A 13,883-nucleotide genomic window follows, 5' to 3' on the forward strand; every position below is an offset into this window, starting at 1 on the left:
AAAATAAAGCTGCTTCGAGTCACAGTAGAGGTATGGTGTTTCAATGACGCATGCGTCCTAAGAGTCCAGAAGTCGCACCAAAGCCACGCTCAAGACTGGATCATGGCTTTGGTGTGGCTTCTGGACTCTTAGGATGGTGCATCATTGAAACACCATACCTCCACTGTGACTCGAAGCAGCTTTATTTTGGCTGTCTGTAACAGGCCAATGATACCTTTATTGGAACAACCAAAATGCACAATTGCATGTTGCAAGCTTTTGAAGTCACACTGGCTTCTTCATCAGGCAAACAGGAGAAAAAAATGAAGATATTTGTCATAGGCCTGCATTTTCTGTTTCTTTACTTAGTTCAGATGGTAGGGAGGGCTATCTGCAGGCTGGCACCTCCCTATTTCTGGACAGTGTAACCAAAAGCCTTCCCTCAGACCTAAATCTGGAAAGCTATGCGTGCCACTTTTGGTGCCCTAAGTTATTTTTCAGACTTTCAGTGCAATGGAAGAGGAAAATTTCAGTTACCAATCTGGTTGGCCTATGTACTTTGAATGAGATTTATACACTGACTTTTCCCTGACACAGAGACTTCAGTCTTGATGCAACTTATTGTGTTGTGGAGGAGCTTTTCTGGAGAATGAGCATTTGATGAAGTACATTTATTCCACATTAGATTTGTCATGGTTTAAGATGCCACAAATAATCAGAGAAGCCAATGTACTGGGGCAGAGGGGAAGGAGGTGAAACAATAAGATGTTATCACCACTGAACAGCAAGAGGTTAGTGCTTGGGAGAGAAGACCCAATACTCTTTGGTGGAATATTCATGCCACCAGTAGAGGCAGAGGGAGATTGGCATCAGTACTGTACATGAATCGTAGGGCTGCTGGATTTCTAAGGATGTAAAATATAGAAAACTACCTTATACAGATAGAATATTAGTACATCTTTGCAGGGAAGGGAAAAGCAAATAAATGGAAGGGTTGCCATAGGTCTTAACAGCAAAGCAGCATAATACTAGGGTTATTGTAGTCTATGTATAGGAAGTGTGTGTGTGTGTGTGTGTGTGTGTGTGTGTACAGATTGTACATTTTAAGATGACACAAGATTTCCAGATGTACCGGCAGCTTCTTGTAGACTTCAGGAGTTCACACTGGCCCAGGGAAGAAGAAGCTGTCCTTAACTTGTAAGCCTCCTGTAAAGCATTTGCTGGACTCAAGTGTGAAAGCAGGAGCCCTCCCTCTAAAGATGAGACTCAACATCCACTCTAAAAGGACTGTGAACTGTTCTAGTTACAACAGCATTCATTTATGCATGTTTCTTGTTGTGCCGAGCATACAAATTGTGCTGAAGATATTTGTATTTTTCTTATCTTGAAGATGAATACACTGCTGTGGAACGACATCCACTAGACTGCATACGAGCAACACTGTCAAAACTTCAGAGAGTTATCATTATCCCTTACATGGCCTGTTTATGCATGGATACAAATTATTCCACTTATTTGTGAGAACTTGCCTTCATAATGGCAAGGGTGGGGGCTTTGGGAAATCATATGTGACAATTCTGCTGTTAACACAAAATGAATCCTCCCCACTTCTCCTGCTGTAAATATTTGGGTAAAAGTGCATGCCCTCCCACATTCACAGATGGAAGCTGGGTTTGTCTACATGACATCAGAGTGTCTAGATAGCAAAAGTTTTTAATGAGGAATAATACACAAGCTAGGAGAGGGTGCAGCAGCCTGCTTTTGCCTGAACCTACTGGGAAATGAAAAACTCCATCCCTCCTCTTCTCTCCCTCCTGCTGGGTTAAATTAGTTCTTTTGCACTTTGAACTGAGTTTGCACCAATGGAAGCAAACAGGTGTCAAAGGGGAAAAATGGGAAGAGGAAAGAGAAGCTGATACATTTTTAAAACAGCTGAAAAGATGGGATGATAGGGATTAATTAGGACTGTCCCTGGCAAATTAGGGCAGTTGGAGACTAAGCTACTGGCTTTAGTGTTGCCGAGTTAAATACAGGACAAGGCTTCTCTTGCTGTTGTTGTTGTCAACTGCCATCAAGCTGATTTTAACTTATGGCAATCCTACGAATGAGAGACCTCCAAGTCACCCTATCATCAACAGCCCTACTCAGGTCTTGCAGATTCAGGGCTGTGGCTTCTTGATTGAGTCGATTCATCTGCATTGTAATCTTCCTTTTTTCCTACTGCCTTCTCCTTTCTTTTATTGCTTTTCCTAATGAGTCATGTCTTCCCCTGATATGGCCAATGCATGGCAATCTCAGTTCAGTCGTCTTGGCTTCTAGGGGGAGTTCAGGCTTGATTTGCCCATAGTATCTTCATTAAAAATTCCTGGATCAAGTTGAGGTCCCATCAGACAGAATTAAGCACATCTCCCCTCTCACCCACCCCCCAAACAACATGTAACCTACTGCAGCCCCTGGGTCAGTATAGTCAGAGTGGGGTGCCGAGAAGCATCCAGTTCTCTTTTAGTGACTGGAAGCATAACACTCAAGGTAACATTATAACAGTCTAGTGTGGATGTGAGCACTCCCATGGAAATGCACAGCTTAAATTGTGATTGTACAAATGCAGTCATGATGGTACAGAATGCAATACATGTCAACTTTTAACATAAAGGATCAGGTTTTGTACCCATGTGACACCCACCACCTCCCTCATCCCTGACATTCATTGAGCAGTCCTAAGTCCACATTTAATTATTTGAAATATAAACCACTGGATTGCCTTACAGGATTTTAAGCCTTGGAGCTAAATATCTAAGTCTTTTAAAATTAACTAGGACAGAAATACAACAAATTCCTGTCCCCACCCTGGATTTAATCAAACCAAATTCTTCTTGTTATCCATTGAGAGCAACAGGCTTGCTTATTAGAGAGGCCTGTGCTGAATGGATTAGTATTTTTCCTTATGCTATCAAGAGAGTTTCATCTCCAAATAAATCCAGACTGATCTTTGTATATAAGAAACTGGATTATTCTAACTAGCCTGCAGGCTAAGATTTTTGTATTGGAACTGACTGGTGAACTGGGGTGGAAGGAAGCAGACAGTTTTTAATAGGCATCTGCGGGAGTGGGGCGTCCTAACTTCTTTACGAATCAGTCTTTAACAGTAAGAGCACAATATGTCTTTGCTTGTCAGATTCATGTGGAAGATTACATTGAAGAAACACTGCAGTGCACCAACTAGCATTGCCTATTGAGATTTGCAGCAATAACTGGTGCAAGAAAAGGGGTCAGTCAAATTGAGAAAAGTAGCCCTTGACATCTACACAAATCAAAAGGAGCAAGTTTCCTCTTGATATTTCTAGATACTTGATTTGAAGAGTAAGATGGAATGTACTGTAGATCCCATATCCAGCAAGTCAAAATGTGAACAAGTAAATTTGAACATCAATATTAAAATGAAATTTAGCATTTAAAGCAATTTAAAACATACAATTGAAAAAAATAAAAAGCAATTTAAAATAGTACAGTTAAAGCAATGGAAACAGTATTCAAAAGGATCTTGCCGCACCTTTGAGACTAACTGTGTGAAAGAAGTTGTAGTAAAAGCTTTCGTAGATTTATTTCTTATTTATTTCAAGGATTCATATCCCACCTTTCTCCCACAATAGGATTCAAGGTGGATTAACTTGTAGACTTGGGGGCTGTGCAAACAAGCACAGTATGGGTGCATACTTAGTTTGAGAAATGCCTACCTCAGATCCATACATTCTGGGTTTCTGTCTTCTGGATCTGAGCAGATGTGATTGTAAACAACAGATTTGGTAGCATGTTCTAGATGGAAGATGGGTGTATGTAAGAATGCGATCAGTGTGCTTTTGTTGTCGTGTAATGCTTCAACAACTATTGACTAACCATACATTGGTCTTATGATTATAGAATCATAGGATCATTTGCATGGGGTTAAAAGAGCGGCTTACCTTTCCGGAATTCAGTGCTAATTCGGGAAGCAGCCAGTTCCTATCACACATAAATTGCCACTGAATCACTGTCCCAGTCCATCCCTCACAAAGCCTGGGTCATCTAAGCTTCTTTGGCAGCCATTTTTAGAAGTCAAAAGCTTCTGTTTTCAAAAAGGGGCCACCAAAGCGGCTTAGACAACCTGGGCTGCATCCGGGATGGACCCAGGTGGCGATTTGGCAGTGATTTATGTGTGATAGAAACCTTCTGCCTCCCAAATTAGCACTGTATTCAGGAAAGATAAGCCACTCTTTTAACCCCATGTGATAGGGTCCATAGAGTTGGAAGAGACCACAGGGGCCATCCAATCAAAGCACCCCCAACAGATGGCCATCCAGCCTCTCATTGAAAACCTCCAAAGAAGATGATTCACCACATTCCAAAGCAGCATATTCCACTGTTGAACAGCTCTGACTGTCAGAAAGTTCCTCCTGAGATTTAGGTGGATTCTCTTTTCTTATAGTTTGAATCCATTGTTCCTGAGGCTTTTGCAGTCATTCAGTCTGTAACATACAGTGGTCCCTGCACATTCACTGGGATTAGGGGCACAGAACCCCCATGAATGTGGAAAAACTGTAAAGAAAAGAACATTGTTCTTTTTACATGAGAGAACACCTCTCTAGGAATCTCCAGGTCCTCCAATGAAACTCTGTGGTCAACATCTGCCAGAAGCTGATCATAGAACCATGCTGGACAACCTACAAATTCCTAGAGTAGTGTTTTTTAGGTTCTCCAGCACAACTCTATGGTCAACCTCTGGCAGAGTTGTGCTGGAGGACCTAGAGATTCCTAGAGAGAATATATGGATCAATAATTATAACAACAACAACAACAACAACAATAGAATCTTATTTCTATCTCGCCTCTCCAATAAGATTGAGGTGGCTTACAGCAATAATAAAATTTATACAATATAAAAATAAATCCCACTATCAAATCAAACCACAAATAATCAACTCCACAAAAATCAAAGCTGCAAATTTGGAGGGCCAACTGTAATGTTTTCTCTGTGATATCTGTCCGTCCTAATACTGCCTTTAACCTCTAAAGATGTTTTGAGGTCATACTAAGTGAAACAGGTTGCTTTTTGGGTAACATGTGGGATTTTCTTTTCCATCACCCTTCTAAATAGTGCAGTGTTGTAGTTTGTTTTAAACAATTTGATTACACTGAACTCTCACAATGGATTTTCTTCAATTGTCATGGATATTTATTTCCCCACTTCATATGCATTGGAGAAAGTATCCTCTCACCCCACCCCCCATAAGATTTATAACCTGATAATTCCATCCCCTTTCCCTTCTATCCAGCTATTTCGATGGGAGAAAACAATACCTGCAATTTGGTCCTAAACTTTAAGGTAGTCTGGGGCAAACTACATTTTCTATCAAGCAAAACAGGCAGACAGGCATTAAGGAACAGGATGCCTCATTCCAGAAATCTGTGATCATGACCATAACTAAGCTCACAAGACTTGATTGATTGATTGATTGATTGATTTCAGTTATATCCATCCTAGCAGCACACAACATCATTTTTGTAGGAAGGATATAAGTCAAACAAAAGAACAGCAGAGCAAATAAAAATACAAATAAAAGAGTGTTATAATATAAAGACTTTATAATAATGTCTTTATATTATAATATTTTTTATTTGTTGAATGCTGAATGTTTAAAAACACAAAGAAAATCACAATGAATAAAAGAATAACTGAAATTAAAAAGTATAAATTTCACTCTTTATATGTTAAGGCCTTAGCCACCAATGTTGCTGAAAGCCCCCCTGAATAGCAGAAACTCTTTATATACCTCCATAAAATGTCCCCCTGAGTTTCACTAAAGTATTCTTTTCCAGGATCCTGCTTCTGAAGGAAAAGCCTTTTTCATTGCTGCTCTTGACTATGGAGTTTATCACATGGGAGGGAAGTTAGCAAAATCCCATGCAAAAATGGGGTTTAAATCCAGGAAAATCCTGCAAATTCAGGAGTGTTTTCAGATGACGTCGGGCACATTGAGTATTAACACAACATTAACCCTTGCAGAAAGTCACAATATAGTGACTGGAAGATAACGAAAGTAAAAAGTGGTGTAATTTTGCCCACTTTAATGTCAATGCTCAATGAGGCCGACATATGTGAAAACAATCCTGCTTTTGCGGGGTTTTCCCAGAATTTAGACCCCGTTTATGCATGGGATCCTCAGAAGGATTTTTGAGGCACTGGAGGGCAGAGCACTGAGTAATGGCAGATCCAGCTTTCTCCTAGTAGTGGGCACCATGCAATGGCCAGTGACAGTGATCCCTGCTGGATCCTGACAAACAGCTTGTTTGCATCACACCTCATTGCTGAAGAGAATGGATATGACATTGCTCAGTGCTCCCACTCTCCAGTACCTCAGAAATCCTTCTGTCTTGCTTCAAAGGTAGGTTTTAAGGGTAACAATGGAGCTCCATCATCACAGCTACATTTCTCATGTAAGACCTCAGCCCATGTGTTTTACCCCCAAAACACTATTGCACAAGATTTTAGCCAAAATAAATTTTTCACCCAACACAGCACCTTGGGTAGTGAAAAGAATAATAACTGGAGAATGCCCCCAGACTCATAGAATCTTGCCTAACAGGGAGAAAACTTTGCTTGAATGCAAAAGAGAAATTAATTATTTAAGTTCTTATAGTAAACATGTCCACAGACTATTTTAAATGATATTCAACTGCAGCATCATAGGAAATAGTTATCTCACAATAAAGCAAATTAAAAACTAAGAGACTGCTAATACAAGTTTTAAAAATCAGACAACTTTATACATCTAAAATGCACCAAGTTCACATAACTAGAGAGCATGCCACAGTTTCATTTGTTAATAGGAAATAATGATACTTTTTCGTCTTCTGTTTTTCCATATTCAGAATATAAGCCTATGCCAGTCTGGTAGGAGAAGAACTATTGGTCACTGCACCTCTGACTGTGTTCCAGAAGAAAATCTATTGTCTGTCCAGAACTGATTCAGAACTAGCATCTTTTTAACCAAAACAAAAGAGAGCCAAGAGTGAACAAATGGAACCATGTTGCCAGGATAATGCCCATGTAAGATACCCAAAAGTGCAATGGAGATAAAATCAGTTGATTTCTAGAGACTGGTTCTTTTATTGAGAAAATATAACCGCTACCCCCAAAAGAGTGAAATTATTAACAACTGAAGTCGTCTCATAAAAGAAGGAGAAAAAGATGGGGATATGTGAAGGAACGGTTGCAGTTGTACATTAAACTTCAGCTTCAAGAGTACAGAAGAAAAAGGAGGACATTCACAGTAAAACTGAGAAAGGCAGAAAAAGAGATTTAGACCAGAAAGGAAATTATTTAAAGGAGAGACATTTTATTGATCCTATATTGTGGTTTTTTCAGAATCCTGGGAAGATTTTCTGGTACACACACACTCACCAGGAATTCATGGCCATTTTGTCGCCCCCCCCCCCAAAAAAAAATATTAAAACATATTCCGAGGCATGTAAACTGGCTTTGAAATCATTGTTATCATTTGGAGCCAGCCTTCAGTTGTTCATGCACGCCCGCCCACTCACACATTTCTAGTGTGCTTTATCCATCCATATTCACCTGAAAAGACTACACTGAACTAAATAATAAAGACAAAAATGTATAAGGAAAGAAACCTATATAAAACACCACTTGCTAATTTCTAGCTTGACAGAAGCAATATTAATTCTGTTTCCCTCACAGATTTCTCAAACCATTCAATACAACAAAGTTAACTTTCATTTTTTATTTATCACATAAATGTCACATGATTCATTGGCTTTCTATTCATAGAGGCAGAGAGGCAGATCTTGAAGCGCAGTGAGGTGTTACTGGAGCAATTGCAAACCTTCAGTTAGCAGTCAGCCCCTGCAAAATGAAGCAGCAGCCCACATTTGCCTCTGACACAAAAGCCCAGTTGGTGTGAAGAACTCCCAAAAGGTGGCTCTGACATAAACACCAACGTAAATTCCAAAAATACAAGGATCAAAATGTGTGACAACACAAGCTAGCTGAGGTGTGATGATTTGTGATTCCTGTCCTAAAGTCATTTTAAACTTCATCCTCTTTATCTCTTTTCATTCAACACTGATAAGCAAAATAATGTAATAAACCAAAATCTGAATTCATGTCAAGCCAGAGACACTTCTAGAATCCTCAAAGGAAGATGAGTGGAATGTCTTTTGTGTGTGTGTGTGTGTGTGTGTGTGTGTGTGTATCTCTTAAATTATACTGTAGGTTTAGGTGACTGTAGGATGTTTAGGCTGATAGATTAATTTTCAAGATATTTGAAACTGCTTTTGGTTCAAATTAATCATCACCCATTTTGTATTTAAACTGAATTCCTACAGTGTAATGTCAAACAGATTTTACTCTCTGCACAATGAAGCATTTCCATTGCCCGCACTCCTCTTAACAATTATTTAAAACACAAACAAAAATTAGACATGATGATGATGGTGGTGGTGATGATGACGATGACGATGGTGATGAAATTTTGTAGAAGCTACAAAGGTATAGGGGTCTTTTCTCTCTGCACAGGTATAGTACCATGATTCCACTTAATATGCCAAGGCAACATCCTATGGAATCCTGGGATTTTGGAGGCACTAGAACTCTCTGGCTGAGAATTCTAAAGGCCCCTCCCTAAACTGCAAATCCCAGTTAAAATAGAATCATAATGACAATTGTCTAGTGTGGAAGGGACCAGTTTCTGAAAGAGATGGGAGGCAAGCTGTGTATATACTCTTTTTTAAATTATTTACTGCATTTTGACACCAAATGGACAATATATGATGGCAGTGTTCTGTTGGTAAAATGTTGAGAATTAGGAGAACTAGCTGGAGGATGATCTCCCATCTGCACTGCAACCACCTTTGAACCCAAAATTGTATCTAGATAGTTAGAAACCCCTCTAGAACTGATTTTCAGACAGAAGCATGGTGAGGTAGGAAGGAAGGTTCCATTGCTACCACTAGCAAACTACTGTATTTAGACCCATGCTGAATGCATCTGAGGGAGGGAGGGAGGTCAACAGATAGAGTAACTATGAGATGATTGGGAGAAGGATGGACTTTGCAGACAAAAAAAAAATCAACCTTAGTACCAATGTTGCCACATCCAAATAATCATTTGCCTGCACTCTGGGTCACTGTCTTATACCAAAAAGTGTGTGTATGGCACCCCTCTGTTTTTTTTTATGAATTCAGCCATTACCTTGAGTTTACAAAGTTCTTAATAAATCAGAAGATCCTGTCTAGATCAGACTAAAGCCTGGAAAAATTACAGTTTCAGGCTATAACTCACAGTACTTCCCAGCCAACAAGGCCACGTATCACAAAGATATTGACAAGTTGGAATTTATCCAGAGGAGGCTAATCAAGTTTGGAAAAGCCTTATGAGGAACATCTTATGGAGTTAGGTATGTTTAGCTTAGATAAGAGAACAACTTAGGGAGCTGAGTGTGTTTAGCTTGGATAAGAACAGGGGTTCTTATTCTTTGCTGGTCTATAAATGGAGATTGGATGTCCATCTTTCAGAAGTTCTTTTTAAGGTCATGGAACAGATGGCTTTTGTGGTCCTTTCCAACTCTATGATTCTATTAATTTTCCAAGTCCTGAAACAAATCAAGGCCTACAATTTCTCCAGTAGCCAAGCAAAAGTTGAAGGAAGGCTCAGAAGCAGGATGTGAGGGCAACAGCCTTTTCAACTGTTGTATCCAAGCAACCAGTATTCAGTTGCATATTACATTTGGCAGCATACAGCCATCATGGCTAGTAGAAACTGACAGTGTTATGCTCCCTGAATTTTTCAAACTCCTTTTAAATCCATCTAAATGGGTGGTGATCACTTAAAGTTGTGGTAGAGAATCTCCTGGTTTATCCCTTAGTTTAACAGTGTGCTGTGTAAAATTATAACAAGTCCAATAGACTCTTTCCTGCCACACAACAAGTTTCAAATCACCAGTTTTCTGGAACTTTGAAGGGGGAAAACTTTAAATTCTGTTAAATCATACAGTTTCTTAGCAGGAATTTCCCTTGGGAAGGACAGTCTGCTCTTCAAGTGCCATGCTATGACAAGCATGACAAGAGTTGATAGCAATCTATTTCAATTCATGACGTTGTTCAAATTAGGTCAGATAAAACATCTATGTGGCTTTCCAAGAACAACTCCCAGGAGTATGAGCACTTACTATTTTTGTTAATATCTGTGAATCTGATTTTACTCCTTTAAGACGAAATAGGCTGTGTTAACATGTCATGTACTGTAAGGTAACACATAGCTCAGGAACAAGACAACTGTCTTGTTACATATATTGCATCCAAAATGGGAATGTGAATGCATTCTTCCTTCTTTGGTGGCACATTTATCCTCTTCTCTTTTATGATGACTCACTTGACTGACCTCTTGCTTTAAACCTCAGAGATTTGCCCTGTCAGTCATTCTATTCATAAGAAAATATGCATGGTTTTTGCAAAGTCTTTGCCAAGGACAAATGTCATATGCATTATGCTTTGGATCATATTGTGCCCCCCCACTCCCCAAAAAAGTCTGAATGATTATTTATTTATTTATTATGGTATTTATAACCCACTCTTCAGCCCTAAAGGCTATCAGAGCGGCTTATCTGCATGTTTCTCATTGCCAGAACAGATGGGTGGTAAAAAGTGGCTCGATCCTCCTTTCTCTAAAAGTGGTTCAAAACCCCGCTGCTCACATGGCCAACTCCCAAGGCGAGCCAAATACACATGGCCCACACATACAGCATGGTGTCAAGCCATGCCACTGGATTAATTTTTGGTTGTCTCCCCACCATATATCCGCACTGTCGCACAAACACCTCACCTGAGACCTCCAAGTGCCTCTCACATTCACCCATATGTCATTTTATTGCATGGCCGCCCCTTTGACTGGCCACACAGTGTCATGTACGATATTCAGGGCACTGGCCTATCAGTCTGTGAGTGATACATTGACAAAGCACAATTATTGAGGGCCCCCCATACATTCCCCTTTCACCCCAATGCCCCTGTTGGACTGTCTGGTTTTTGTATGTTTTAATTATATTGGAGTTATCACACTTTCATTTCTTTGCTTTGCCACAGCCTCATACTTGTGTCAGGGTGTTTATATGGAGACACAAAGTTGCACATTTTCCGCTTTGAGTCAGAATAACCCGGTTTCTTTTTGCTCTGGTTTTTAGCTCCAGAGTGCAGCTTCAGTCCAGTTTCCAGCCACTTTCAAGGCATGTGTCATCTAAATGTCCTGCCTTCAAAGGGCCTGGAAACCACTTTATTTTGCCCCTTCTGTTTCACCCCTATGTTTACAGATTCTAGACAGGTGGCCATGTCAGCTTCTTATAGCAAAAATAATGGCTGGCATGCTGTTAAGCAACTGTGGTGTCATAAGCTAGACCTCCAACCTCATAACTGTTTTGCATTCATATTTACAGTTCTGGCACCATTATCACAATCGTAAATGCCTCCAAAACCTACCAGGACAGCTGCACCAAGGGACAGAGTTCTGTATGGGGCTCCGTAGGATTATTTATTCAACAAAAAGTGATGTGATGAGCAGAATCAGAGACCCTTGCATGGCCTTGTTGCAACTCCTTCTCAAACTGCTGCTCACTGATGGGATTACGCTGGATGCATCATCCTTCAGGAGACTTAACTACAGAGACCAAACTGCATATCTTTCAATGAGGTTCTTGGCCACTGTTTTTAGCTGCACTTAAAAAAAAGTGTTCTGTGCACCCTTGTTGGAAGAAAAGCAGGATAATAAATAATTCTAATAAATAAATAAATATTTCTTCAGTGCTCACCATGACACATCTAAATTTGGGGGGAAATGGTTTCTATCTCACACAAATTCAAGTTTTTGACTCTATGGACCTCTGCACATTTCTAATAACCAAGCGTTTGTTATTTGTGCAAGGGGCAGAGTATAAGAAATGGAAATAAAATAGAGGGGAGGAGGAACATGTCCTTTGCTCTGGAAGAAACAATCAGAGATTTTGTTTTGCCTGTTTTACATAATCTGCTTGCTTGGGACTGCTGCTATGCCTGCTCATTGTAAAGAGAATTACCCTTGCACTTTGCCAACCATGAAATATTAAGAAAAAGCATGCAATACCTCTCAGTGTAGACAGAGGAAGAAGAAAAATGTCCAATGTGGCACATGGGAGATTGTTAATGGATGGTGAGCAACATGCACTATATGCCAAAAGAGCTGACAGCATAACACAACCTTCTGTACACGTTCCCATCTGCATGTCTGAAGTACATGCACACAAATCAATAGCAGGTAATTTTGTTTTTTTCTGTACTAATGATGAATGAGTCCCAGGCTCTCCCAGAAAATAATCGGAGGTGGAGAATTGAATGAAATAAACCTCTCCTGAGATTTAGCTATATAAAAAAGAGAAGGGAAAACTAATTTCACTTCAGTTCTTTGCCACAACGGAACCTGAGCCTCTCTGTAACACAGGCTGCCCTTGCAGGTAAAATCTATACAGCAGCTCTTGTGGGAAAGGTCTACTTCAGTATGAAAAGGGCTGTAGGGTCAGGTCTTAATGTGATCACTTTGTATTCTTCAAACTGGGGGATATCATATTCGATTCTTCTGCGTACCTGAATTGACTTTTCAGTCAAGCCCCATAAAGGCCAGGATTACAGAGAAAGCCTTGATTGTCTGATACTTTCCTCACAAATTACCAAAGATATTAAAAATGGCCTGCTGATTGAAAATTGTCTGAGAGGGGCTCCCTTTTCCCTTGGTGTGCAGATGTGGTTCTCTAGTCCTTTGGCTGTTCCTTGTCAAGTGAGTTTGTGAAAATACAGGCACACACTTACATAGCCACATATTAGACGTGAGTGTTCACACTTTTAACAAGCTGAAATGGGTCTATTTATTGGTTTGTTTCTTTGTTTAATATCCAGCCTTTCTCCTAAGATTGTGAATCATGGTGGCTCTTTGACTATGTTAAAAAATAGATACAAGTGAAAGCAAAGTGTTCTTAATTTTCCTGGGACCATGAGCCAAGATGTACATCAAACATGTAACCACAATGTCATAACTATACTTCAGTTCCCCCCTGACCCAAGAAACCCTCCTTAAAAGCCAGTCAAACATCCACAATAAGAGAGGTCCATGCTGCTGCCAAGCAGGGTCTGGCAGAATGATGTGACCAGCCACTACCACCATGAGGAGGTCTGCAATGAAGAGTTGTGACAGGTCCTCTTAGAGGTCCTTACTTCTGCTTCTCCTAGTGTTGGAGGGAAGGGGCTGGTCAGGTACCCGACTTGGCAGCAGCACAGCCCTCTGTCACTCCAGACAGCTGACTGGCTATTAAGGTGGGTTTCACACACATTTGTAGTTGTAGTAATAGCAGCACAATATGGAGAATATGGAGGAGTGGTGTGTGCATTTTGGTTGGTCCAATAAACTATCACTGTTTTGTGGATTTGGGGTGATAATATACTTTGCTATATGGCCAACACAGCTACCCCTGGATATGTATACTACATCACACATGACTAGCAGGATGCTAGCTATGATCTGAACATCCCTTTCAAGGTCTTTTTTAAAGCTGTGCTGAAGTGAAGTGCAGATATTCTAGGAATAATATCTGAAAGAAGCTTGAAACCCCCTTTTTAAAATACTTCAAAGAGTGAAAGGTAAGGTATGAAATTATTCTTACCTTTCTGCCCAAAAGGGCAACTTTCAGAACAAAGATCAGGAGAATTTGTCACAGCGCCAATACCACAAGAACTCACCTTAAGAACATTTTGGATATTTGTTACTCATCTTAAAGCTTTAACTCAATCAGCTTCATAAATGTTCCAGATAAGTTTGCTATATGTTTATGCCA

This window comes from Sceloporus undulatus, chromosome 2 (genome assembly GCF_019175285.1).
Source record: "Sceloporus undulatus isolate JIND9_A2432 ecotype Alabama chromosome 2, SceUnd_v1.1, whole genome shotgun sequence".
Taxonomy (NCBI): Eukaryota; Metazoa; Chordata; class Lepidosauria; order Squamata; family Phrynosomatidae; genus Sceloporus; species Sceloporus undulatus.